Below are 24,835 nucleotides of genomic sequence, written 5' to 3' on the forward strand. Positions count from 1 at the left end.
CAATTTGCCTGGAACGGACGTTAAGCTAACTGGCCTGTAATTTCCCAGATCGCCCCTGGATCCCTTTTTGAAAATCAGTGTTACATTTGCTACTTTCCAGTCCTCTGGTACAGAGCCTGATTGCTGGGATAAGTTACGTATTTTGGCAAGGAGGTCAGCAATTTCACATTTGAGTTCTTTGAGGACTCTTGGATGGATGCCATCTGGCCCTGGCGATTTGTTAGTTTTCAGTTTTTCCAGACAGTTTAGAACATCATCTCTTGTCACTTCTATCTGACTCAGTTCTTTAGCCTCCATCCCCCAAAAGGCTGCTTCAGGAACAGGTATATGCTCTGTATCCTTTGCCGTGAAGATGGACACAAAGAACTCATTGAGCTTCTCTGCAACCTCCATATCCTCCTTAATAATCCCTTTCACTCCCTCATTGTCTAATGGTCCAACAGCCTCCATGGCAGGTATTTAACAACGTTTTTATTATTCCCCTTGATACTTTTAGCTATATGTTCCTCAAACTCTCTTTTCACCTGCCTTATTGTCACCTTGCATTTCCCTGCCACACTCAACTTTAGTCGATTTTTTGTAATTGTTTTTATCTGCCATGTTCAACTTTACTCTGCATTGTAAAAAAAAACACGTTTTCTTTGGCTCAGTGAGCAACTAAAGTTTCGAGAAACTACTAAACTATGTATCTGAAGTAAAAGTACAGTAATCGTTTGCATTGATTTGCAAAAGATTACTGTAAAGAGCAGTACAAAATATTGATAAAACTTCACGTAAAAGATTGTCGTATGTTATGATGTCTGACCTTGAAGATGAAATATTTTTCTCAATCATTCGTTCTGTTGTGGCTATTTATAAGAAATTATAGGCAGTGGAACTGTTTTGTTTTACCTTAAAAATCTAGAAGAAAACTTTTTAAAATTTAAATAAATATTAAGGTATAAGTAAATAATTTGCTTGAGTCTTAATGTCTTGACAGTTAAGCAATGGAGGGGGCCCAAGGGGGCACCATTATTGGACTGTGCTTAGGGCATCAGTTGCCCTTAATCCAGCCCTGTCCCCAGTTGCAATTTATTACAGCTCTAGATATTACCTAGATATTACCATAGAGAAAGCCCTTCTGTGTTCCAGCTCAATGCTCCTCACATATGGGTGGAATGCAAAGAAAGTCTCTTCAGCCTTCTCAAAATAATAACACAGGTATTCCTATCCCTTCCTGTCAAATGTTGGAAGCCATGATACCTTTGCTTGCTGTGAAGTTCATAAAACCACAAGAAATGGACATAGCTTGGGAAGAAGTGGCCTGTGTTTGCCCCTCGTCTTGGCGGCCCCTCAGAGTAAGGGAGATAATGAAGACAATAGGGAGGGGTGGAGCTGGAGGGCCCTCAGGTCCTGGGGGGGCCTGGGTTCCTTGAACTCATCCGCTCAATTATAGCTACACCCCTGACCAGAAATGATATACAGTATCTGCATATATCATTTCTGCTTTTTATCAGCTTCGACTGGTTCACCAACTGCGTCCTTCCCTGGAAGTGAGCGACCTTAAGACAGTGGTGCACATGCTGGTAACCTCCACGCTTGACTACTGTAATGCACTCTACATGGGGCTGCCTTTGTATGTAGTCCGGAAACGGAAGTTAGTGCAGAATGCTGCTGCCAGATTGGCCTTCGGAATGCCCCTTAGAGACCATATCACTCTGATTCTAAAAGATCTACACTGGCTACCAATAGGTTTCCGGTCATAAACAAAGTGCTGGTTAGTTCCTATAAAGCCCTTAATGGCTTTAAGAGAACACCTTCTTTGTTATAAACCCTGCCGCCTATTAAGATCTTCAGGGGAGGTTTGTTTGAGGGTGCCTGTTGGGGGTTGTTAATTTTACCCCCAGTAGGTAAACAGCAGAGCACTAAGGAGGAAAGCACACACTCCAGCTACAGAGTATAGCAGGGGATGGTTTAGCAAGTGAAGCGTGCAAAAAAGTAGTATGGATACACCAACTACTATCGGACGACTCCATCTACAACAGTGCCGCCAGCTCGTCTGGTGTTGACCCAAAGGTGTACCTTCTCTGTAGTTGCTCCAGGACTATGGAATGTATTTTCTGCTGAGATTAGAGCCACTCCGTCCCTGTTGGCTTTTAGGAAACAACTAAAGACACATCTCTTCAGCCAAGCTTTTTAGTTAGTTGGTGTTTTATGGATATTTTAATCTGGTTTTTATTTTTTTAACTATTAAATTCTTGTTTTGTTTTCTTCTATGCTGTAAACCGCCTAGAGATTTGAGTAGTGGACGGTATACATATTTATTAAATAAATAAAGCTTGTGTGAACCTGCAGAGCCTGACACAGAGGAAATCTATTAGGATGTTTTGATCCTGCTGTGTTCAGTCCGACACAGAACAAACCCACATCCACAGCAGCTATATTGCAACAGGCATACTTCCACAGAGCCTTGTCTAAACGGTGCTGGACCACTCAGTTGCATAACAGGTCGTCCTGACCCAGAATGCTGCCATACTGTTTTAAAACATCCCCTGATAACAAACTAGACAAAAACATGAGCCTTCCTCTTTTGAAGTCCTAGGAAGTTGCCAATCCAGAGAGTGTGACTGATGCTTTTATGCTGAGAGTACAAACAACCTCACGGGACTGTTGAGGATGAACAAGATAAAGACTGTAAAGGATTTACAGCAATTAAAGTAGGCGGGGTGGGGCGGACTGACAAAGCGCATTTGTCAGGGCCAGTCCAAGGTATTGCAACACCTGAGGCCAGGTGCCAAATGCTGCCTTGCCCCAAGAACCTGGTGCAGGCCAGGAGGCTTTACACACAGGGCTTCTGCCCCGGATCTCCTTCAGGAGAGAGTGTTTGCTTTCACACACCAGCTAAACTTACCTCGAAGTCCCTTTGAGATTTTTGGACCCACTCCACACACAAACGGGGCTTTGTGATGTGAATTCTAGCTTATCTCGGCATATGTCCGGGTTTTTAAAATGCTGGTTTTCAGCTACTTTTTCTGAAAATGCCAGAGCAAATGGGAGAAGCACTGAGGTAGAACCATTAGCATGATAAGAGGCACGTCTGATCTATCTCTGCAGAAGCTCTCCCGGCCACCCATTGGCTAGAAGGAAAACATGGAGCATGCCATGTGGACTTGTTTCAAAACAAATCCGAGAGCAGAGGGGAGGGGCTGCTTCCTTCAATGCTGCGAGTGTAGTTTGAAGTGGCTTCGCTCAACGTTTACCCCGAAGCCTGAAGCCAAGTGTGAATTACTCCCAGGGTGTTTTTCACACTGCAGGCTTTACTGCGAGTTCGAAGTTGCCTCCCGCCAAATGACTCAAAAAGTGGATCCCCCCCCCCCCGAATATAAATCGGGCTACATTCTAATGTGCAATGAAAAACTCGAATTGTGTGTGAAGTGCTCTCCGACAGCTTACAGGGATTTGGGGGTAAATCTGGCTGATATGTGAAAGTACATCCTCCATTTAGGAGGAGATGTGAACTAAAAGATCTCTTGCAAGCTTTGAATGTGGCTCAAGAGGTGAGGATAAGGGAAGTTTGCCAGCAGCTTCTCTCTTTGGAAAGCGTGTGAGGACTCAGGAGAGGTGCTCTTTGCAAAGCTAACAGGGGTCAGATTAGTCTCTTGCAAAGTTTCTTGCAGAGATCGCAGAGCCATTTTATTTATTTAGATCGATGGAAACCACTGTGGGAACTTTTGTTGGAAAGCCGTATATAAATATTCATCGTATTTGTTTTCATATTCCAGAGTGCAGGGAGCACACCCGAGGCAAAAGGTTATTGCAGAACTGGACTCATGCAAGGGGCAAGGGGAGGGGTGCATAAGTTCCTGTCCACCCCACAAGCTGGCAACCCCTAGAAGTGTGAGCACTTCATTAGTCAGGATGTCAGCCATGATCTACTGAGAAATGAGTCAGAAATTAAGAACATGATGGGTTAAATATCTTGTGCTAATCTAATAAAGTGATGTGGAAAATAGCAAACCGCAGCTCACAAAGCAAATTATTTTAATTAAAGTGAGCATTCAAGAGTTGAGACGGCATGTTAATTAGCTTGTGGGAAGCGACAGAATTCTCCAGAAGCCAGAGGAAATATTGGAAACCTTATTTCGTGCTGTCCAGAGGGATAGTTGTGTTAGTCGATTTTGGCAGAACCAATGAATCATCTTGAGATGCTTGTTACGCCTGTTATAATAAAACTTTGAGCACCTTCAGAAGACAGATGACCGTTCACCTTTAATATTGGTTCTCTTCAGAATTTTATATGAAGGCTTGTCACCTGATGGGGGAAGCAGGTTCTGTCTTTGGGAAGAAGGGCTTTTGCTCTTTCCTCTTCCACCCCTGTGATCCACTTTCTTCCCCCTCATTTCACTCATACTGTTATCTAGAATGCTAGAGCCTTGTTAATACTAATCCATGAGGCAGGCCCACAACGTTTGACCATCAGAATCATCTCAGGGGATGACTGCTGCTAGCGATTTTTGGCAATGTTTATCCCCCCTAGAGATGGAAAATAGGCGATAGCATTGTTGCATGTACATCTTTCTGCACTTATAGCTTTCGGTGTGCTATCACCCCTTCTTTTTCCCGGCCTCCAAGCAATTAAGGTAAAATTGCAGTCATTTGTGCACAGAGGCAGCAGGGGAGGATTACGCTTTTTGCCGCCCATAGGCAAAAAGGCTTTTACTGCCATTTTACCTTAAACAAAAAATGTTTACCTTATATAAAAAAGGGGGGGAGAGACTTTCTCCTCACCCACTCCACCCTTGCTACAGCCACCGCTGCCCACAGAGAGGAGCAGCAAAATTTGAGGTGGGGCAAAATTCACTGCTCCTCAAATTTTGCTGCCGTAGGCAAATGCCTACTCTGCCTCTCCGTTAATCCACCACCATACAGAGGAAAGCATTCAGGGTTAAGGGCAAGGATTAGAGTCAGGGTAACAATGAACAAATTGTTGTACTCTGTCCATGGAGTAATTTTTGGAGGACATGCAGAGGCGCTCTTACCCATGGACTTCAGGACCGGTCCGGGGCCCCGTTAAACCCTTTTTGACTGATGTGCTTGGTTTTTACATGCGGGAGCATTTTTAAGGGAGGGACTATTGAAAAGCTGATCGCACCTCTGCAGACTGAAGTGGTATAGTCCATTCCACCAACTCAGAACTCTATCCCAGAGATGCTCTTACCACTGGACTTCAGGGCCAACACCAGGATCACCACACCCCCTGGGGGCCCCCAAATCCTCTTCAGTGTGTCCCAGGTGGTGTGGTTTGTGCCCTCAAGAACCTACATGTTAAAAAATGATGCTTAACTTGCGGGGGGTGGGTGGGATCCAAAGGCCTTTAGGTCCAGGCTCCAAAATTACCTAGATGCAGCTCTGCGTGTACGCCAGTTATCATTTCCATTCCTCTGATAACCTTGATGAAATTGTATATTCATTTTTGCATTTTTAAAGATTTTAAAACACCAGTTACCTATTTGGCCACTGCAGGCCTGATGGTCAGAACAATAAAAGCACGATAAGACACTGGAAACTAAAAGTACTTCAATGCTATCACCTATTTTCCACCTCTAGGGGTGTAGACCTATGACCCAATGAGTCTTTGTCCCCCCAGATGGTACTGACCACCCCAGCTGGCTCATGTACGACACTGGGGCTACTATGGCTTAAGGGTCAGGCACTTGCTTTGCACGGAAAGCAAGATCCCAGCTTCCATCCCAGGCATCTCCAAGGAGGGTGGTAACCCTGGAGACTGCAGCTACTCAGTCTAGACAATATAAAGCTTGATGGACCAATAGTCTGACTCAGGGTAAGACAGCTCCATATTCTCAGTGCATTCTATATTGACAGAAGTGGCCAGCCAAGACAATGTCAAGAAGAAATGGCAATGGTTTTGAAGAATTCCTGAGGTCCCAGGTCAGGCCCAATACATTGCCAGCAATGCATCTTACCAGGATGAATCTATCCTTGGGCAACTGTGTGCAGTGAACATAGACCGCCCAATGGGGCCATTTCTGAAGGAGCCACATGTGCCGGGCAGTGATGTTACTAGCCCATACACTGGCTCTTTGCTGCTGCTAGCAATGGGGAGAGAGTCTGTCAGGGGCCACCCTAGAGCAGGGTCAGAATCCCAGGATCCCCAGTCTGAGGAAGCGGGGATGTTTTCAGACAATTAGGCCCAACCAGAATAGCCCACACACAGCACCTCATCACCCCCAGAACTGGAAACCTCTGCAGAGGCCCTGCTCCCAGGACCACTGCAGGAAACCCCTTTGTGTCACCCATCAAGGGGGCTCCGGGGATGCTGCATTGACTCCAGCACTAGACCCCTCAGACAGAGAGCCCAGGACCATCAGACCCCATCGCGGCCCCCGTGGCCATAACTCCTCCCAAGGACAAGGCCATGAGTCCCCAGAAAACATCATACACAGAGGCACCCCAAGTACAGACCTTGACCCCTCAACACCCCAGCAGTTCCCTCTGAGCCCTCAAACGTGGAGGCATCATTGCATCAGGGAGACCCTTCAACTCAGACGCAGAAGAAGTGCCCATCTAGTTACCCCTGCTAACTGAGCAGATGCCTTTTAAAGTGGCGATTCCCTTATATTTAGCAGGGGGAGAGCAACTGGTCCTATCCAACCCCAGCACAGCATCCCCCCAGTGGCCATTGCTGGTGTCTATCTTATATTGTGAGCCTTTTGGGGACAGGGGATCATCTTATTTATGTATTATTTGTTTTTCTCTGTAAACCGCTTTGAGAATGTTGGTTGAAGAACAGTATATAAAATATTCTTCTCCGTGGTTGTAGTGGCGGCTGCCCGATACCTGCCTTCCAGTGGGTCTTCTCAGAGGAGGGGTAAAGCAACCATGGAAGGTCTAGTTGGGAGTAAGGCTTGCTTTACAGCAAACAGGTAGGAAAGGCTGTGGCCCTTTCCCAGCCTACTTAAGCTGCTGTCAACACCAACAACGATATTTATATACTGCTTTTCGACAAAAATTCCCAAAGCAGTTTACATAGAGAAATAAAGACGGCTCCCTGTCCCCAAAGGGCTCACAATCTAAAAAAGAAACATGAGAAAGACACCAGCAACAGCCACTGGAGGGATGCTGTGCTGGGGCTGGATAGGGCCAGTTGCTCTCCCTCTGCTCAATATAAGGGAATCACCACTTTTAAAAGGGGCCTCTTTGCTCAGTTTGGACCCTTGCTGGAAACAACAGTTCTTGCTCCAGATTTGCCTTAATGCTATGCTAGCCCTCGCCTAGTTGCCCGCTTGCCCGTGCTTCCTGGCTCCTAAGAGTTGGCTGTAACCCCCAGCTAAGGCGGCACCTGGAGCATTTCCAGACAGGGCTTTTAGCTCTGAATGAAGGGTGTGCATTTGCACATCGGCCGGATTAAAGCAAAGTCCTTGTGAGATATTGGGGAGCACTTCACACACAATTCAGGTTCTTCGTTGCACATTAGAGCCTAGCCCGATTTATGTCTGGTGTTTTGTTTTTTTAAAAAACCACCCCACTTTTTGCATCTTTTCTTTGGACAGATTTGAACTTGCAGGTAAAGCCTGCTGTCTGGGAAAGCTCCAGCTCATCCTTTGGTCTCCTGAGCCTCTGTGAACACAGGCTGTTCCATCTTCCAGTTTGTGCTGCCCCAGCACCATCTGATCTCCTCTGAGTTGGGTGTGTTCCAGCCATGCCTGAACAACCCCAGGGTGTGTGCGCCAGGTGGGTGGTCTGTGCGAGGCTGCTGGTGGTGGAGGTGGTAGCGCCCAAAAGATCTAGCTGTAGACCACTGGCCACACTGCTCTGTGACTGTATCTTATATTGCTAAGAGCACTGTTGTTAAGGGTGCTGTCTCTCAGGATTGCTCCTCTCTGGCCTTGCGTGTTAACAGCTACTGTGGATGTAGGTGCTGTTGCCATTGGGTTGCTTGTATCTAAAGAACACGAATCCTGACTAAGATTCACTGAAAGCAATGGCTGAAGCATGCACTGCAGCAGTACCATTGCCAGAACACTCCCCCTGGGGCTGCTGTAGACTCACAAGCAACCCTGACACTGTTGGAGATGGAGTTCCAGTACAATGACTTTTTGCACCAACTATCCTAATGACCAATAGGGGCATTGGGAGTAGAGACAGTGAGTAAGGGTCTCCCTAAGTGGCGCAGCAGGGAAATGCTTGACTAACAAGCAGAAGGTTGCCAATTCAAATCCCTGCTGATACTATATTGAGCAGCCGTGATATAGGAAGATGCTGAAAGGCATCATCATCATCTCATGATGCTGAAAGGCATAATCTCATACTGCGCGTGAGGAGGCAATGGTAAACCCCTCCTGTATTCTACCAAGAAAACCACAGGGCTCTGTGGGCACCAGGAGTTGAATTTATTTATTTATGTACTTACTTACTTACTTACTTACTTACTTACTTGATGGTACACTTTACCTTTTAACTATTCTACCTATCTTTACTCTATGACCCCTGATCTGACTCTTGAGCACTTCCTGTGCTGAGTCACAATCCTTCTTTTCCTCTTAGAGAACAGATGGAAACATCTGTCTTCCGCCTTACCTATTCATTATTAGGATTAGTCCTTTAGATTAGGATTAGGTCTTTCCTATCCAAGTGTACTTAACCAATGACTACAAGAATCTCCATGTGTTTTCTCTAAATAGCTGCACCAACTAAACCATCCTCTGCTACCTACTCTGTAACTGGAGTGTGTACTCATTCCTCAGTGCTCTGCTGTTTTACCTACTTGGGGAAAATTAACAACCCCCAACAGACAGTGTTGAGACTAATGTGTTATCGGCACAACCACTGGTTCTCACAAGACTGCTAAAAAGTCCACAGCAGTCCCGGGGCAGAGTGTTCTGGCAATGGTATGCTGTGTGTCATGTTGGCCAATGGAGGCATATTAATTGTGACTGACTTAAGTCCCATTAATGTCAGTGGTTCTTAGGATTCACTTTCTTTGGATATAACTCAGTGTATCTCTGTCCACCTTGAAGATGCATTACTCAGCTTTCCAAAGTCTCAGAAGGGTTTTAATGCCTTCTGCCTAAGGGGCTAGCTATGACTTTAAAAAAGAGAAAAACAAAGCTCTTCGGCTCTCTAGATTAGATCAGACCATAGCTCTTTAGCTATGACCTTTCTTCCATTAGCAGTTTGGTGACCAGTTTAGTGGGTTTTCTTACAGCACTAAATTTTCAGGAATAAAAAGCAAAGAAACTCTTTCCTCCCTTAATTGCAGCCACATGCTAAACACGTAGTTTGATCTTCCATCACTTTTTTTACCCTACTTTCTGAAGGGAAGAAGGCTTTATTCATTCATTTATATTTATATACTGCCCTTCATCCTAAGACCACAGGAGAGTTAACGGCAAGATTTTTTTAAAAAATCAATAAAAGCAGAACAAACGCAGCTAGAAATTCAAAAGGGCAAAGGATAGCTCATTGGACAAAAACCTGAAATTAAAAATGCATGTCTTTGTGTCCTCCTTACATCTATAATCCTATATGAACGAAATTTACAGGGGTCCTAGGGGAATATGATAGGTTTGGGTTTTTTTTGTTTTTTTGCTGATCTGCCATGTTTCAAGATGGTGGCAATTAACAGTATAGACAAAACCCATTGCTATGGGTTGAGCGTTTGATACCAACCAAATTCAAGCACATGATGGGGGTCCTAGTTAAGAGTTGTCGGCTTCCTTGGGTGCCATTAAGCCAGGCTGTCTCATAGCTACCTGTGTGGGTTCCAGGTGCTGCAAGCCACCTTCCACTGCAGCCAGAGGTGCACCTAGGTAATTTTGGAAACTGGACCTAAAGGCCTTTGGAGCCCCCACCCCACCCCCACCCCCCACACACTGTGCCACACACCTTATTTTTAACATGTGGGTTCTAGAGGGTAACAGCAACTGAACTAACAAGAATGTAAGAACATAACAGCTATATTTATGCAATATTCTCATCCCACAAATTTCTTTCCCCACTCCCCCCCCCACTGCCACCCAGGACCGACTAAGGAGGATTTGGAGGCCCCCAGGCGGTGTGGAGGCCCTGGACTTTGGCCCGGAAGTCCAGGGGTAAGAGCGCCTCTGATTGCAGCCCTAGTTACAGACAAATACCCCATGTCCATGCACGTTGTGTACACGAGGACCTCCAAATTGCTCTCCCCCAATAAGACAGCATCAAACATTAGAAGCAATGCTGTATGGAACAAACTTATTTTTAATATTCTTTCACAGGAATGTGTGGCTAAACCCATTTATTTCAGTTGTGGATTAGCTTCCAGTACACTTCCCTACTTAATGTAAACAAACAGCTTTTTACTCTTTTGAACAGGTTTTCTTTTCCATTTAAACAAAAGAATATTTTTTAAGCCTGCCCTGGGGTTTTCCTGGACTCCCCTATGGAGTCTCATTTTCTCCTCTTTCTAATTAGTCACCAATTGCTCCCTCACAGATGGACTGAAATGCTAACCCAGAGCCTGTCGTGGGAATGAATTATTAATCAGTCTTTCTCATTTGGTTTCTCGCACTCCTCAATGCTTGCCGTTTCTCTTTCCCGTGATTGGAATCCTTGTCTTTCTCCCTCTTTGCTTCTAACAATAATTTGGTTAGCTACAGGAAGGAAGCCTTCCCTGTAGCTATGGCCGACCCCTGCCCCTCCAGGTACTCTTGAAGCAGTTCTCAGAGGATTCGGATTTTTCTTGCATGGCACGCAAAAGGCAAGACTGGGAATGCAATGCACATGACCCTAAATCCCACTCCCATGGCAGGTTTCTCTCTCTAGATCAGTGTTTCCCAACCAGTGTGCCATGCTGACTTTTGGTTTCTATGCCAAACGGTGGCGTAGTGATATTGGCAGGGCCCCAAGTCTACAATTTTTGGCAGCCTGCCACCACCATCACAGCCCCCACACCTGCCACTGGCCTCTGCAGCCCCCTCTAACTGCTACTCTCCTGGTTGCCAAAAGGAATCTGGGGGTGGTGGTGGTGAGAGAGGGCCACGGGTGAGGAGGGAAGGCTGCTGAGGCCAGTGGCGGGGGAATGGGGGCTGCAGAGGTGGGCGGCAGGTGAGCATGGTGAATTCCGCCCCCCCTCCATTGCCGGTTCATGTCCAGGATTGCTCAGTTGTAAATCTGCCCCTGGCTCCAAAAGCAGGAGTTTAAACTTCCTCCTTTTGGAGCTGACTTGCTCCCTTATGCCCCAAGGGGGATGCTTCCTTCCTGGTGCATCATGGGGCCAGGCCTGTGGGCTTCCCAGAGACATCTGGTGGGCCACTGTGAGAAACAGGGTGCTGGACTAGATAGACCCTGAGCCTGATCCAGCAGGGCTGTTCTTATATTCTTAAGTCTTATCCAGGAGCGATGTGAAGGGTGGCTATGAATAAGAATAAAGATATAAAAATAAAGAGGAAGGAAGTGAAAAATAAATAATAATCACATAGTGGTGACTGGGGTGGGGGGTGGGTAGTGCCCCATTAAAAAAAATAAAAACATAAATGTGCCTCTCTGGGTGGAAAACACTGATACAGATACCATATGATGTATCCATCTCAGGGATTCTGATACCAGCTCTGTTTCCATCTCTGATGCACTGCTGAGTGAATTAGCTCCATGGTGTATCATCGGCATACAAACACAGCCTGATAAATGAACATTGCCATTCTGCAGCAGTGGAACTGGCTCCAGAATCCATCCCTTTCCAAAGACTTATTTTTCTCATCATGGATGCTTTTATTGGACAAAGATCCAAGGATGATTCCACAACAGATGAGAGCGACTTACCTCCAACAGAGCTGAGTCTTGAGTGTGCTGTCATTGAATTGATCCATCTTGTGTGTGGCCAGAGCAGGGTAATTTCCCCCCTGCTTATTATATGCTAAAAATGGACCTGGCCACAAGACAGAGCAATCAGATGGCTGCTTTGCCATTTGGCTAATTCTGCTTCTCTGAACTTGCTTGTGCTGAAGCAGTGGCATGGTTGCTCAACTCAACTTATATTTAGTGTTCATGTGCTTTGATCACATCCACACCGATTGCTCTTCGCTTATAACATGGAAGATCATAGTATGCACTTGTGTGTTTTCAAGGCATATTAGTTAGAGATGTTTTTTTTTAAAAAAATGCTATTAAAAACAAGGCAAAAACATGAGAGGAAATAAGTAATAAAAGTCTACTCATTTGGGAATGGAAACTGACATGGGGCAATTCACTGAAAAACTATTGAAGGGGCAATTACTCACCAACTAAACCAAGATCAATTGAATCAATAAAGCTTGCTAAACTAGCAGAGAGGAAATTTTTAACTCAAAGCACAAGCCTTGAAAAGCCTTCATTGTGCTTTGACTGTCCACACTGGACAATCAATTGTATATTATTATGGCAACTGTATTGGATTATCAAAAAATGCAAACAAACCAGGTCTGAAAAAACCTGGGATGGATTTGGAAATAATGGCATCTGGATGCTCCACAAAAGATCAGTCAACAAAGGATGGCAATTCCAGAGGAAAAGGACTCTCTGCTGTAACCTGGAAGATCATAGGCTGTACTGTTCAGTTTTGTAAGCATATTAATAATAAATCAATTGGTATGGAAGGCTTTGTTTTTAATACAGGTAGTTGGACTTTATGGACTTCCGCTCTTTGTCTGTGCATCTATTCATCTTAACATGATCTATTTGGTGGCATCTATTCATCTTAACATGGCTTTTGGATAGCTATCTGGTAGGCAATGTGTAACTTCTTCTAGTTTATCATCCCCCCCCCCCACCGCCCCCATTCTCCTCCTCAGAATTCTGCAGCTTATTTGTGTCTGAATCTGCTGCAGGCTAGCTGTGCATCTGGGTGAGTCGTGCCCCCTCCTTCTTCCGGGCATTTCTGGTCTCTGACTCTGAAGCTTTCACTGGACCTGCATCAACCTGCTTCTTTTACAAATGTCCAATGTGATGGCCTGAAGCTGAGCTTCCCACCTCCGAGGATGCTTTCAAAAGCAGGCTGGTTGCCCCTATCGGGATTCATCACTTCAAAATGCTACTGCTGACTCCAACAGCACCATGAGGAGGTGGTGAGTGGGTGGACTCTCTCTACAGCGGTGTCATGCCTAAGTGAGTAGGTGGAGTGACTCTGTTGGAAGAAATACCAACATGTCCCGAATCAAAGCTTGTGTGCTTTCTCGCTCGCTCGCTCTCCCTCTCCCTCCCATTGCTCACTCTTGTCTCTAGCTAGGTCTTCCTCTTTGTGTGCTTGTGTTTTCAGGGAGAGAGAACTTGTAAATAGTGGTGCCCCATTTACATGCCCCCCAACATTTAAAAGATGAAAGTCTTTAATAATAACCTGTAATAATAACCTCTACATTCATGCCAAGGAGAACTTTGAGAGCTACACCATTCCCCTATTAGGATTTGCTGAAGACTCTGTGTGATTTGGCTGGTTACAGGGGTACAAAGGGGGCAAATTGCCCTGGGGCCCCACAAAGCAGATGGCCTGCAGCATGTTGGTTCATACTGACAGCATCTGTCAGGGGTGGAGGACTATGTTTTGCCCTGGGCTTTGGATTACCTCTCTGCAACCCTCGCTGGTGGTATTTATTTATTCAGAAAATGAAAAGGAAGGCACCAAATACAGATACAAATAACAAAGATAACAGACAATATGTATAACAAATTTATGAACAATATAGAAAACAATAAGGAATTATATAAAGAACAAAATGCTAGGATATACAGATGACTAATAATGGAGTCTGCATGACCAACTCTTTCTCTCCACTTGTAGGGAGCAGTTTTGCTCTCAACAATAAGAACTCTGGAGTTTCACCAATTCTCTTATGGTGAAATCTGTCAGATGAGGATTTATAGAAGCACAAAGTAGCATTGAGTTCTGCTCCTGGGAGCAGACAATAAAATCCTAATGGAAATTATTTGAAGAGCAAACTGAAGAAGTATCCAAAACTTTGCAATAGCGCTGCGAGTCTTCACTTATGCATTTTAATATCTTGATACTTAAGTGGCACAGCAGGGAAATGCTTGACTAACAAGCAGAAGGTTGCCGGTTCGAATCCCCACTGGTACTATATCGGGCAGCAGTGATACAGGAAGATACTGAAAGGCATCATCTCATACTGTGTGGGAGGAGGCAATGGTAAACCCCTCCTGTATTCTACCAAAGAAAACCACAGGGCTCTGTGGGCACCAGGAATCGAAATCGACTTGACAGTACACTTTACCTTTTACTCCATTATTAGTCATCTGTATATCCTCACATTTTGTTCTTTATATAATTACTTATTGTTTTCTATATTGTTCAGGAATTTGTTATACATATTTTCTGTTATCTTTGTTATTGAAATATACTTCTCTATTTATTAGGTACTTTGCGGGAGTGCCTGTTCTTTGGGTCAAACATAACACAGAAAAATGTATCTGTTGAGCAATATGCTATCAACCATTCAAAACATACCTCTCCAACTGCAGTGCTGGAAAGCTGTGCTCTGCAAGACACCTTATGATTCATGTGTAGCAATTTGCATGATGTATGCACAACACAGAAAAGATGCATCCACTCCCCTCTTCAATATGCAACTTCCCAGGGAGGAAGCTGAACTCTGACAAAGCAACTCACAATAACAACTTTTTAAGGGGGTATGAGACTATTTTTGCCCAAATATGTCGTGAACCTGAATCTAGGAGCCTCCTAGACGAGGGAGATAGTTGAGGGAGTGACAGGATGGGAAGAACCTATGACCCGGAATCTGGCTGGCTCTGTGCTGCCGGGGACCCTCCCACACTAGGAGAACCTGAGACAGCTTGGGGAGGATCCATAGCTCAGTGGCAGAATGCCCAGTGTCCACTTAGCATGTCGAAGGTCCGAGGTGCAATCCCCAGCAACTTCAGGTAGGACTGAGAAAAATGCCTGCCTGAAGCCCTGGAAAGCTGCTGGCAGTCATAGCAGACAATACAAGCCCTCCGTTATGATGGGGGTTATGTTCAATGATATCACCATGAATGCCAAAACTGCAAAAACTGAAACTTTGTGCCTATGGGAATGATGGGATTAGGTTCTTTGGTACACTAAAAAGTACTAAAAATTACCCCAAGAATGGTGGGGGCAGGGGTCAGAAATAAGAGAGAAGTACAGCACTGTACCTTGACTTCTCCAGCTTTTCCAGTAATGCCCCCCACAATATCCTCCAAATTCCCCCAAAACATGTCCCAATGTGGCTCCACACTTTCTCCAGAAGTGCCTCCAAGCCAGAAATACCACCGGAAGTGTGAAACATGTGCAAAGCAACCTCAAATAGCTGAAATTCACCCCTGCAATAATCGACACTAGGTATAGCTAGTATACTTAATGATGCAGCGGGAAATGACTTGACTAGCAAGCCAGAGGTTGCCAGTTTGAATCCCCGCTGGTATTTTTCTCAGACTATGGGAAACACCTATATCGGGCAGCAGCGATATAGGAAGATGCTGAAAGGCATCATCTCATACTGTGTGAGAGGAGGCAATGGTAAACCCCTCTGTATTCTACCAAAGACAACCACAGTGCTCTGTGGTTGTCAGGAGTAGACACTGACTCGATGGCACACTAACTTTGTACATAGCTGAACCATGAATAGCTGGAACTTCACATAGAACCCACAATAATTGAGGGCTTCCTGTACTGAGCTAGAAAGATGAATGGCTTCCTATGTCCCTCCACTGTGGTCAAGGACATGCCCTGCCTTGTCCTCCTACTTGGTAGTAGGAAGACAAAGGCTGTCTCCTGAGGATCTACCAGTATTTGCAGAGCCCCACACCCCTCCAGGTCACCTCACCAGAGCCAGGTTCTAAAAATTGGGCAAGGCCCCTTTAAGAACTGGGTCCTTTCCTAGGGAAGCGGCAAGGCCAATTCATTCTGCCTGGGAGCAACCTTAAAAGCCAGCAGCTGGAGCAACTGGCTCCATTTGCATATAATGTGGAACACCACGACCATCCCCCGTCCACATTTCAGGAGAGCATCCTCTCCGCACTCAGCGAGACTGCAGAGAAGCGGGGTGGGGGCTGGCTGTATGGGCTTCCTTCTTGCTTGAAGGACAGCCTGCACAGCCAATCAGGGAGGGAGAGAGGGGGGAGCTTCCTCCATCAACTCCAGTCCAGCCAAATGCAGTCTCCAGTGCTGCATTCGGACGAAAAAGGGGCTCCCTGGACCCTTGGTCTGGAGCAGCAAAACTCATTACAAGCCAAGGGTTCCAACTGGAATCTGGTCAGCACAGCCTCGGGTCATGCTATAGATAGGACCAGAGTTGGATGAGTTGGGATGTAACGGCAAGGAAGCCATGGGTCCCTCCAACTCCAGTCCCCTGTTACGTGCGAATGTGGCCATTGTGTTAATGTTGCCATATCGCGCTCCTGTGAGCCTGCTTGGAGCTGTCAAAGGTCCTGACTCAGATTATTATCACTTTTTTTATTATTTTATGATTCATTTTCATCATCAAGAGCTTTGGATATTTTAATAGCATAGTGGTGTATAATTATTTCCGCTGAATAATATTGGAGAAATACATACTCCTTTCCTTTCCGCTGCTCCAGTCTCTTGAATGTCTTTTTAAAAATGCCTCTAATGCTTTCTCATTGGATTCCACTGATGTTCCCAGCTGAGATGTCTTGCCCTCTTCTCCCTCATTTGCTACGTTCTACGTCAGGTTGTTATCTTCTGATAGACCAGTCTCATCAGAATGAGAGGTGGGGAAGCACAAACACACTGCACAATTTCTCTGTTTCCCTTCCCATAGCCAAACCTTACATAAAACCTCTGCATGCAGTGATCTGTCTTGGCAGCCCATAAGGAGAGATGTACAGAAATTACACAAGGACACTCACTGGCCTTTTAAACATGTACGTCAGAGAGAGGAAGAAGTTCCATCTCATTCTTGTGAGCAATGGGCTCCATCCGCCATCCCCCCCCCCCCCGAGTCTCTCTGATTACTTCATACCCCAGATGCACTGAAACCACCGTGATGGACCACACAATTCAGATGGATGGGCCATGCAAAAAGGCATGGGAACAAAACTCTGACCCTTGAGATTCCTTCGTGGCGAGTAGCGTGACTTCAAGACAGACGACAAATTTCATAGTGATTGTACAAGAACAGCATCAAAATTGCTTCATTACAGATGAAAACTGACTTGATGGGCAGCATTACAGAGCTGTAACACTGGGCCCCAGGGCTCCTGCAGAGTCCTAGGGCAGCCCGGCTGGGCATCCTCCCGCAGAAGCACGGCTAGCAGAAGCACCCATTCTTAATAGCGTTGGCACTGCCTTTGGACTTAGAAGGGGAGCTGGTCTTGTGGTAGCAAGCATGGATTGTCCCCTTTGCTAAACAGGGTCTGCCTTAGCTTGCATTTGACTGGGAGGCTGCATGTGAGCACTGGAAGCTATAGGACTGCTCAAGGAAAAGCACCTGCCTGCTTGCATGCAGAAGGTTCCCAGTTCCCTCCCTAGCATCTCCGGGTAGGGCTGAGAGAGACTCCTGCCTGCAACCTTGGAGAAGCTGCTGCCAGTCTGTGTAGACAATACTGAGCTAGATGGACCTATGGTCTGACTCGGTAAAAGGCAGCTGCCTATGTTCCTATGACTCCACAGCAGCCCCAGGGCACCATGTTATGGCTACATAATGCTGTGGAACATAGGAAGCTACTGTATACTGAGTCAGACCATTGGTCTATCTAGCTCAGTATTGTCTGTCTACACAGACTGGCAGTGGCTTCTCTAAGGTTGCAGGCAGGAATCTCTCTCAGCCCTATCTTGGAGAGGCCAGGGAGCGAACTTGGGACCTAGATGCTCTTCCCAGAGCGGCTCCATCCCCTGAGGGGAATATCTTACAGTGCTCACACATCAAGTCTCCCATTCATTTGCAACCAGGGTGGACCCTGCTTAGCTAGGGGGACAAGTCATGCTTGCTACCACAAGACCAGCTCATCATGTAAGCTATTGTTCTGGCAATTATCCAGAATGTGCTTTGCAGTCATGCCTTAAACAGGTTTCTTAGCAATATTATTATAGTATTAAATATGCATGTACTGCTTTTCAACATTCTCGGAGGTTTGCATAGTGAAAGGCATGAGAAAATGGTCCCAGAGGGGCTTACAATTTAAAGAGAAATATAAGGGAGAAAACACCCACTGAGAGTCATGCTATGCTGAGTTGAATTGGGACAGTTGCTCTCTTCCTGCTAAATATAAAAAACTACCATTTTCAAAGATGCCTTTTTACTCAGTTGTCAGGAGTGAATATGAAGTATGATTTGGGGAAAGGGGTTCAGCCAGTGCTGAATGAAATCACATTCTCCTTGAAAACTAGGCTGTAGCTCAGTGATTGTCTCTGCTTTGCATGCAGAAGGTCCCAGTTTCAATCCCTGACAAATTGGGTTTTGTCTTCTGAATTCTAGCATCTCTCGATGTATTTCCAGGTTTTTAAAATCCTGGTTTTAAGCAAGTTTTTCTTAAAGCACCACAGTAAATGCCAAAGGAGAGAGGCACTGACTAGAGTATTTACATAATCATTAACATGACAAGAGGAAAGCACTTTTTAGGAATGCAAATAGAACTGCCTTGCCTAGATGTGAAGCATGGAAAAACCAGTTTTCAGGAAGCAAACCCTTTGAAAGTTCTAGTAAAAAAAAAAGACAGTGTGTGCTCAAGTTGACTTTTTTGAACAATATTAGTCACACCACACACGTTTTGGGGAAAAGGGAAGAAATCTGTTAGTGTATACAAATGCTCCCAGTCTGGGACACAAGGTTTTGAGGGCAACGTTGTGTTCCTCCCCATGGAGCTCCCAAACACACACACACACACAGAGTACACTCTCTCTCTCTCCATTGGCTAGCTAGAAGGAAAACATGGAGGCATGCAATGTGAACCTGCCCAAAAAGAAAACCCGAGAGCAGAGGGGAGGGGCTGCTTCCCTCATGCCTCAAGTATAATTGGAAGTGGCTTTGCTCAACATTTACCCCAAGAGCTGGAAGCTATGTGTGGGAAAGCTCCAGGTAGGATTGTGAAAGACTCCTGCCTGAAACCTTGAAGAGTTGCTGCCAGTGTAGACCAGGCCTGCTCAAATTCAGCCCTCCTGCAGATATTGGCCTACAACTCCCATAATCCCTGGCTATTGGCCACTGTGCTGGGGATCATGGGAGTTGTAGTCCAAAAACAGCTGGGGGGGCTAAATTGAGCAGTCCTCGTGTAGACAATACTGAACTAGATGGACCAATAGTTTGATTCAGTATAAGGCAGGTACTTCCTTAGATATTCAGGCTCATACTTTGGAGATGCTGCTGGATGTAATCTTGAGCCTGGATACCCAGGCCTTGACTGTGGCCAAGAATGCTTTTATCCAACTTTCTGCAACTTTCTGTAATCCTGCAGCTGCAGCAGTTTCCACAGTTACTAGTGTGTACTGCTGGGCACAATTCAGAGTGATTGTTTTGACCTTTAAAACCAGAAATGGTTTGGATACCTGAAGGGGCCGCCTTCTCTACTTTGAACCTGCCCACTTGGGAAGATCAGCAGTGAGTCAGAGGCTTCCCGTATGTCCCACCAGTACCAAATACTTGCTCATCTTCCTATGTTGACAACTGCGGCATGTAGCAGCCTCTGTACCCTTTGCATCAGGTTGCAATGTCTAATGATCCTCTTCCTCTGCTCCCCAACTGGGTTTCACCCACACTTATTTAATGTTTTTAATTGTATAAGCAGTATTTACACTACAGCAATTATTCTCCCCCACCTCACAATAACTGAAAGAGCCGCAATTTAAGATTAAAAAATAAAAATCCTCAAATTGAAGAATAAAAAATAAATAAAAGGGATGAAATGGTGGCACCACCAGCAAAATCAATGCATATTTACTCAGAAGTAACGCCCATTACAGTGGGGTGTATTCTCAGAAAAGTGTATGTTTATGACTGCAGCCAGGTGAAGGGGAGAGGGAAACAATTGTCCAGGACTTTCAGGAAGTAATCTATTTAGACATAAGCAATGAAGTCCAGAGAACAAAGACACAGTGTTTGTCAAGCTCCGTGAGAGTTTCAAGCTCTCTGTGAAAGTTTCAACAAAGCTCCGTGAGTTTCAATGAATTCAAGCTTCATGAGAGTTTCAACAAAATAATTTCAGTGAGGGATGGGTATTTTTTTTGGGGGGGGGGGGAGTGGAATTCTGTAGAAGGCCAGCAAGCCAGAAGTGCAGTAAACTGGAAGTGCACTATTCCTCAACAAAATTTATATCAAAAAATAAAATTTGTTTTCTGTGCATGTACTTAACCACCTTAGGGGTAGTGAGAGGGACAGTGGGAGTGACAGGGAGGGACCACAGCCTGCAAAGTCTGCCTTGATGTGGAGAGAAAATAGCGGGATCAACTGGTATAAGAACTGCTAGGTGCAGATGCCCAGGAAAAACTTCCGCCAGCAATTCTCGTGCAAGTCCACTGGACTTTCTGCAAAACACTCCACCCCCCATTATCTGGAAAAGCCCATTGTGGGTGTAGTGAAAAATCCATTCCTACCTCTAAGTTCCTTCCCCCTCCCAAAGCTGTTTTAAAATGCTAGCACCTTGCTAGCACCTTGCCAACGACTTTGCTATGTCTGGGGGTTATGGGCGCACCCAGGAAAGCAACAAACTACTCTAAGTGGGGTGCTTCTATACTTCAGTCCACAACTCCCATTAAAACAAAATGATGGATTTTAAAAATGAACGTTGTCAGGGGGGAGGGAATATTAAGAGGTTTTACAGAAGACTGCATTAGTGAGCAATAGGACTTTAATCAGTTAATAATTGCAAGCTGTAGGTGATACAACAGGTCAACAAACATGCCCTTATAGCACACACAAGGAGGCAGCCCAAGAGATTGTGGCACCCAAGGTGGAAACTTCAAAACTGTGCTTCTATTGTACTGTAACAAGAATAAGCACACATTAAGTAATTGGCAATAGGACTGCTTCTAATGGAGTCCCAAAATCTTTCACTGGAGGCAGTAACTTCACTCTGTAGTGGTCGGGGTGGTCCTGAGCAAAGAAAACACCTGTACCTGTACATTGGACTGTCGATGGGAAGATGCAAGACAGTGTGGAATGACATTGCAAACTTGAATACTGCTCCAACAGAATCTTTTTTTTAAAAACAGCTTAAGAACATTTCAGCTTATTGTATGCAAAAGCCCTTACAAATATGGATGGGATGTATATTGTATATCAAGGAAAGTATGAGAGAATTTACAGTGAAGTCAAATGGCAAAAGGGTCATTTCTAATGTAACTTGTTTCCTCCAGAAATGAATAGGCCTAGATTCACACACACAGTCACACACACACACCCCTGTGGGAAAGAATCCAGTCTCCCACTCGCAAGTGTTTCCCTTAAAATCCATTTAGCATTCCAGCAGAGGTGCACCTAGGTAGTTTTAGAGCCTGGACCAGTGGTGGAGGAAGCCAGCCGACAGCCCGTGTCCCTCCCGCCACTGCGCCCACCCCGCAACACCCTCTGCATCTGATGTGCAGGGGGTGTGGCTTCACTTGTGGCTTCGCTTGCAAACGGGGCCCCATTCACCATTTGAAAGAAAATACTGGCCAGCTGTGAGCTGCTCTCCCTGCCTTTAAGGTGTTCCTGGCCGCGCTGTGAACGCGGCACTGGCTGGTATTTGCTCCCAAATGGGGGGCACGGCCCCGTTTGCGAGCAAAGCCCGCTGCGTCTGACGTCAAACTCAGTGGGTGTGGCTGGGGCACCGGGCGCAGCCCCTGATTGGCAGCAGCCCAGATTCTTTGAACTCATTGGTGGCTCTGCCCCTGCACTGGGCCTAAAGGCCTTTGGAGCCCACCCCACCCCCACCTCCACAACTGCAAGTTAAGCATCATCCCCCTACACACTCATGCACACCATGACACATGCAGTATTTTTACTGACCTCACCAGAACGTAAGGATATAAAACAGGTATATTAATGCATTAGCAGAAACATTTCGACACACAATGTAACATATTCCCAGGGAGGAGAGCTGGTCTTGTGGTAGCAAGCATGACTTGTTCCCTTAGCTAAGCAGGGTCCGCCCTGGTTGCATATGAATGGGAGACTTGATGTGTGAGCACTGTAAGAGATTCCCCTCAGGGGATGGGGCGCCTCTGGGAAGAGCATCTAGGTTCCAAGTTCCCTCCTTGGCATCTCCAAGATAGGGCTGAGAGAGATTCCTGCCTGCAACCTTGGAGAAGCCGCTGCCAGTCTGTGAAGACAATACTGAGCTAGATGGACCAATGGTCTGACTCAGTATATGGCAGCTTCCTATGTTCCTATCCCACGTATTTCTTCCTCCACTCTCCCTGCTGTCTCTAAAGCAGAGGTCACGCCCATTGCAGGGCTCAGTAATGTGCAGCCACCCGATGCAGTGCAGTATGGCAGCATGGAGACCAAACCAGCCGGGATAGACTAAAGAGGGTTGGGGGGGGCACAGGGGGTATGGAGGCCCTGGACTTCGGCCCAGAAGTCCAAGGGTAAGAGCACCTCTGCATTCCAGTATTTTTCATGTGAAATTCTCCATGTGGAGTGAAGTGAAAAGTCATGTCTCTTACCTTGGACCAGGGCCTGGGCTCTTACGATAGGCATTTTGAAATAAGGAATAAATGGGAATTTAAAAGAGTGAGCTATAACAGTTTGAAAAATTGTGGCTTTGGAAGGAGTAGAAATAGAGACTGTGGCCATTCAAAGAATGACGGAGGACAGACAAGAATGTTTTCAGCCAGTCAATGTTGATTTTCAAGTGGAATTTCTGCTCATCCCACTATTTGCTTGGGCCATAGCTCAGCAGTAGAGCATCTGCTTTGCATGCAGAAGGTCCCCGGTTCAGTCTTTGGAACCTTCAGGCAGGGCTGGGAAAGATTCCTGCCTGAAACCTGGGCGAGCTCCTTCTAGTCAGTGTAGTGACCAATGGTCTGAATCAGTAGAAGGCAGCTTCTTACCTGTGCTAAACAGATTTTTCAGGTTTTTGCAGCATTTCAAAAACTGGTGAAAGCTTTTTAAGCAGAAGCCATTGTGGAACAAAAATATATACACGTACACCTTCAGGGAAATGCTTCTCTCAAAGCACTCAACATCAGTTTGAGCTAAGTACTCAATACAGCCTTAGAAACTAATCTGAGCAGGGACTTCTGGCTGGCGGAAAGGTCAGTCCAATGAGTCCTTAGTCCTTTTCCATCTGTAGAGTCTGTGATTCCATCAACCCATGGAGCAGTGAAGAGCAAGAATGAAATGCAACCAAGCTCTCCATATATTTCCCCAGCATCACAATCATTCTTTTCAACAATAGCTCTTGGGGTGAAATTGGCATAATAGACTATTTATATGATTTTCCAGTTTTCCTCCCGGTTGGGGTTTAGGAATAGGATTGAAATGTGGTCCTCTCTGATGCAAAGCCGCATAACTAAGAGGCTGAGGATTAACCTTGAAATGCTGCCCAAATGAACTGTAGTTTGCAGAGCAGAGAGAGACTGGGGAAAACAGAAGCTGCAGAAACTGAATTATGCTGCATATGATTGCCTCATTAACTATATTTACAGGAACTGAATTATGCTGCATATGATTACTTATATTTATGTGTGTTCAAGAGGTTTAAAGCCTTTTCCTAACAATGTTTACTTGGACTTGAATTAATTTTCAGCATGAGCCTATGCATATTTACTTGAAAGGAAATTTTGCTGAGTCCCATAAGACTTACACCCTTGTAAATGTGCTTAGGATTACCGCCTCAATTTAGGAGCTTTGCTGCTAATCCTAAACATGTTTATTCAAAAACCAGTACCACTAAATCATAGGTCTTATTTTCTTCTGTTTAAGACTAACAGGTCAGTCTCTGTGCAGAAGAATATATGGACATCAGAAATGGCAACATTTAGAAACCAGTAGGAAAATGTTTTCATCTTTCACAATACTCTGCTGCTGAGCTGGAAATTGCCATCCCAGCAAAGGAACTTCAAATGGAGACCCCAGGGTAAAATGAGTGAATAGAACTTACCAAGAAGTTTCATTATACTGGCATAGTTGTGCCAGTATAGTTAAGATGAGGAGTGTTTTCAACATTCCGCCATTATAAACCCTGAACAGTCTATCCCTTATAAAGCAAAGGTATCTACCCAAACCCTCTGAAATTGTGCACACATCACCTAGGGGACAGGAGTTAGCACTCCTCCAAATTTGGGGCAAAACAATTGCAAAATGGCTGAGATATACAGCAGTTTAGGTTTGAAACTCCTAAAAGGATTTCAAAGTGTTGGTAATTTGTTTTCACCACCGATAATGCATATTTTTAAATGGTTGATGTCTTTTTAGCATTCAGCAAAAAATCTTCAGGTCCATATGGGACTAGTGCCTTTTGCAGATTTGAAAAACATCAATATAGTGAAATTTGAGTAATTACTGTTTAAAATCCCCATAATAACTTAAAATCCACATAATAACATAATAATCCCCTAAAATTACTAAGGGGAAGTTAGATAAGAGCATAACTGAGTCTGCCCACTGAGAATTCTGAAGCCAAAGTTGAGAGGGGCAAGTCCTGGCAGTTTCTAGTGTGTAATGTCCTGGTTCTGAACATAGGTGCCTGATAAGTGGAGATGGTCAATAACTATAATACAGGTATTTAAAATACATATTTTCAATACTTTTGCATTTAGTATCTGAAATACTTTTCAGGAAAGTATTTTGTATCTAAAACACATTTGCTCAGGTATTTTATATTTTAAAAATACATTGCCAAAACCAAAATACATCTTAGCCAATCATTGCTTTGCTTTCTTGCTTCAGGAGCT

Source organism: Hemicordylus capensis, chromosome 5 (assembly GCF_027244095.1).
Source record: "Hemicordylus capensis ecotype Gifberg chromosome 5, rHemCap1.1.pri, whole genome shotgun sequence".
In the NCBI taxonomy this organism is placed as follows: Eukaryota; Metazoa; Chordata; class Lepidosauria; order Squamata; family Cordylidae; genus Hemicordylus; species Hemicordylus capensis.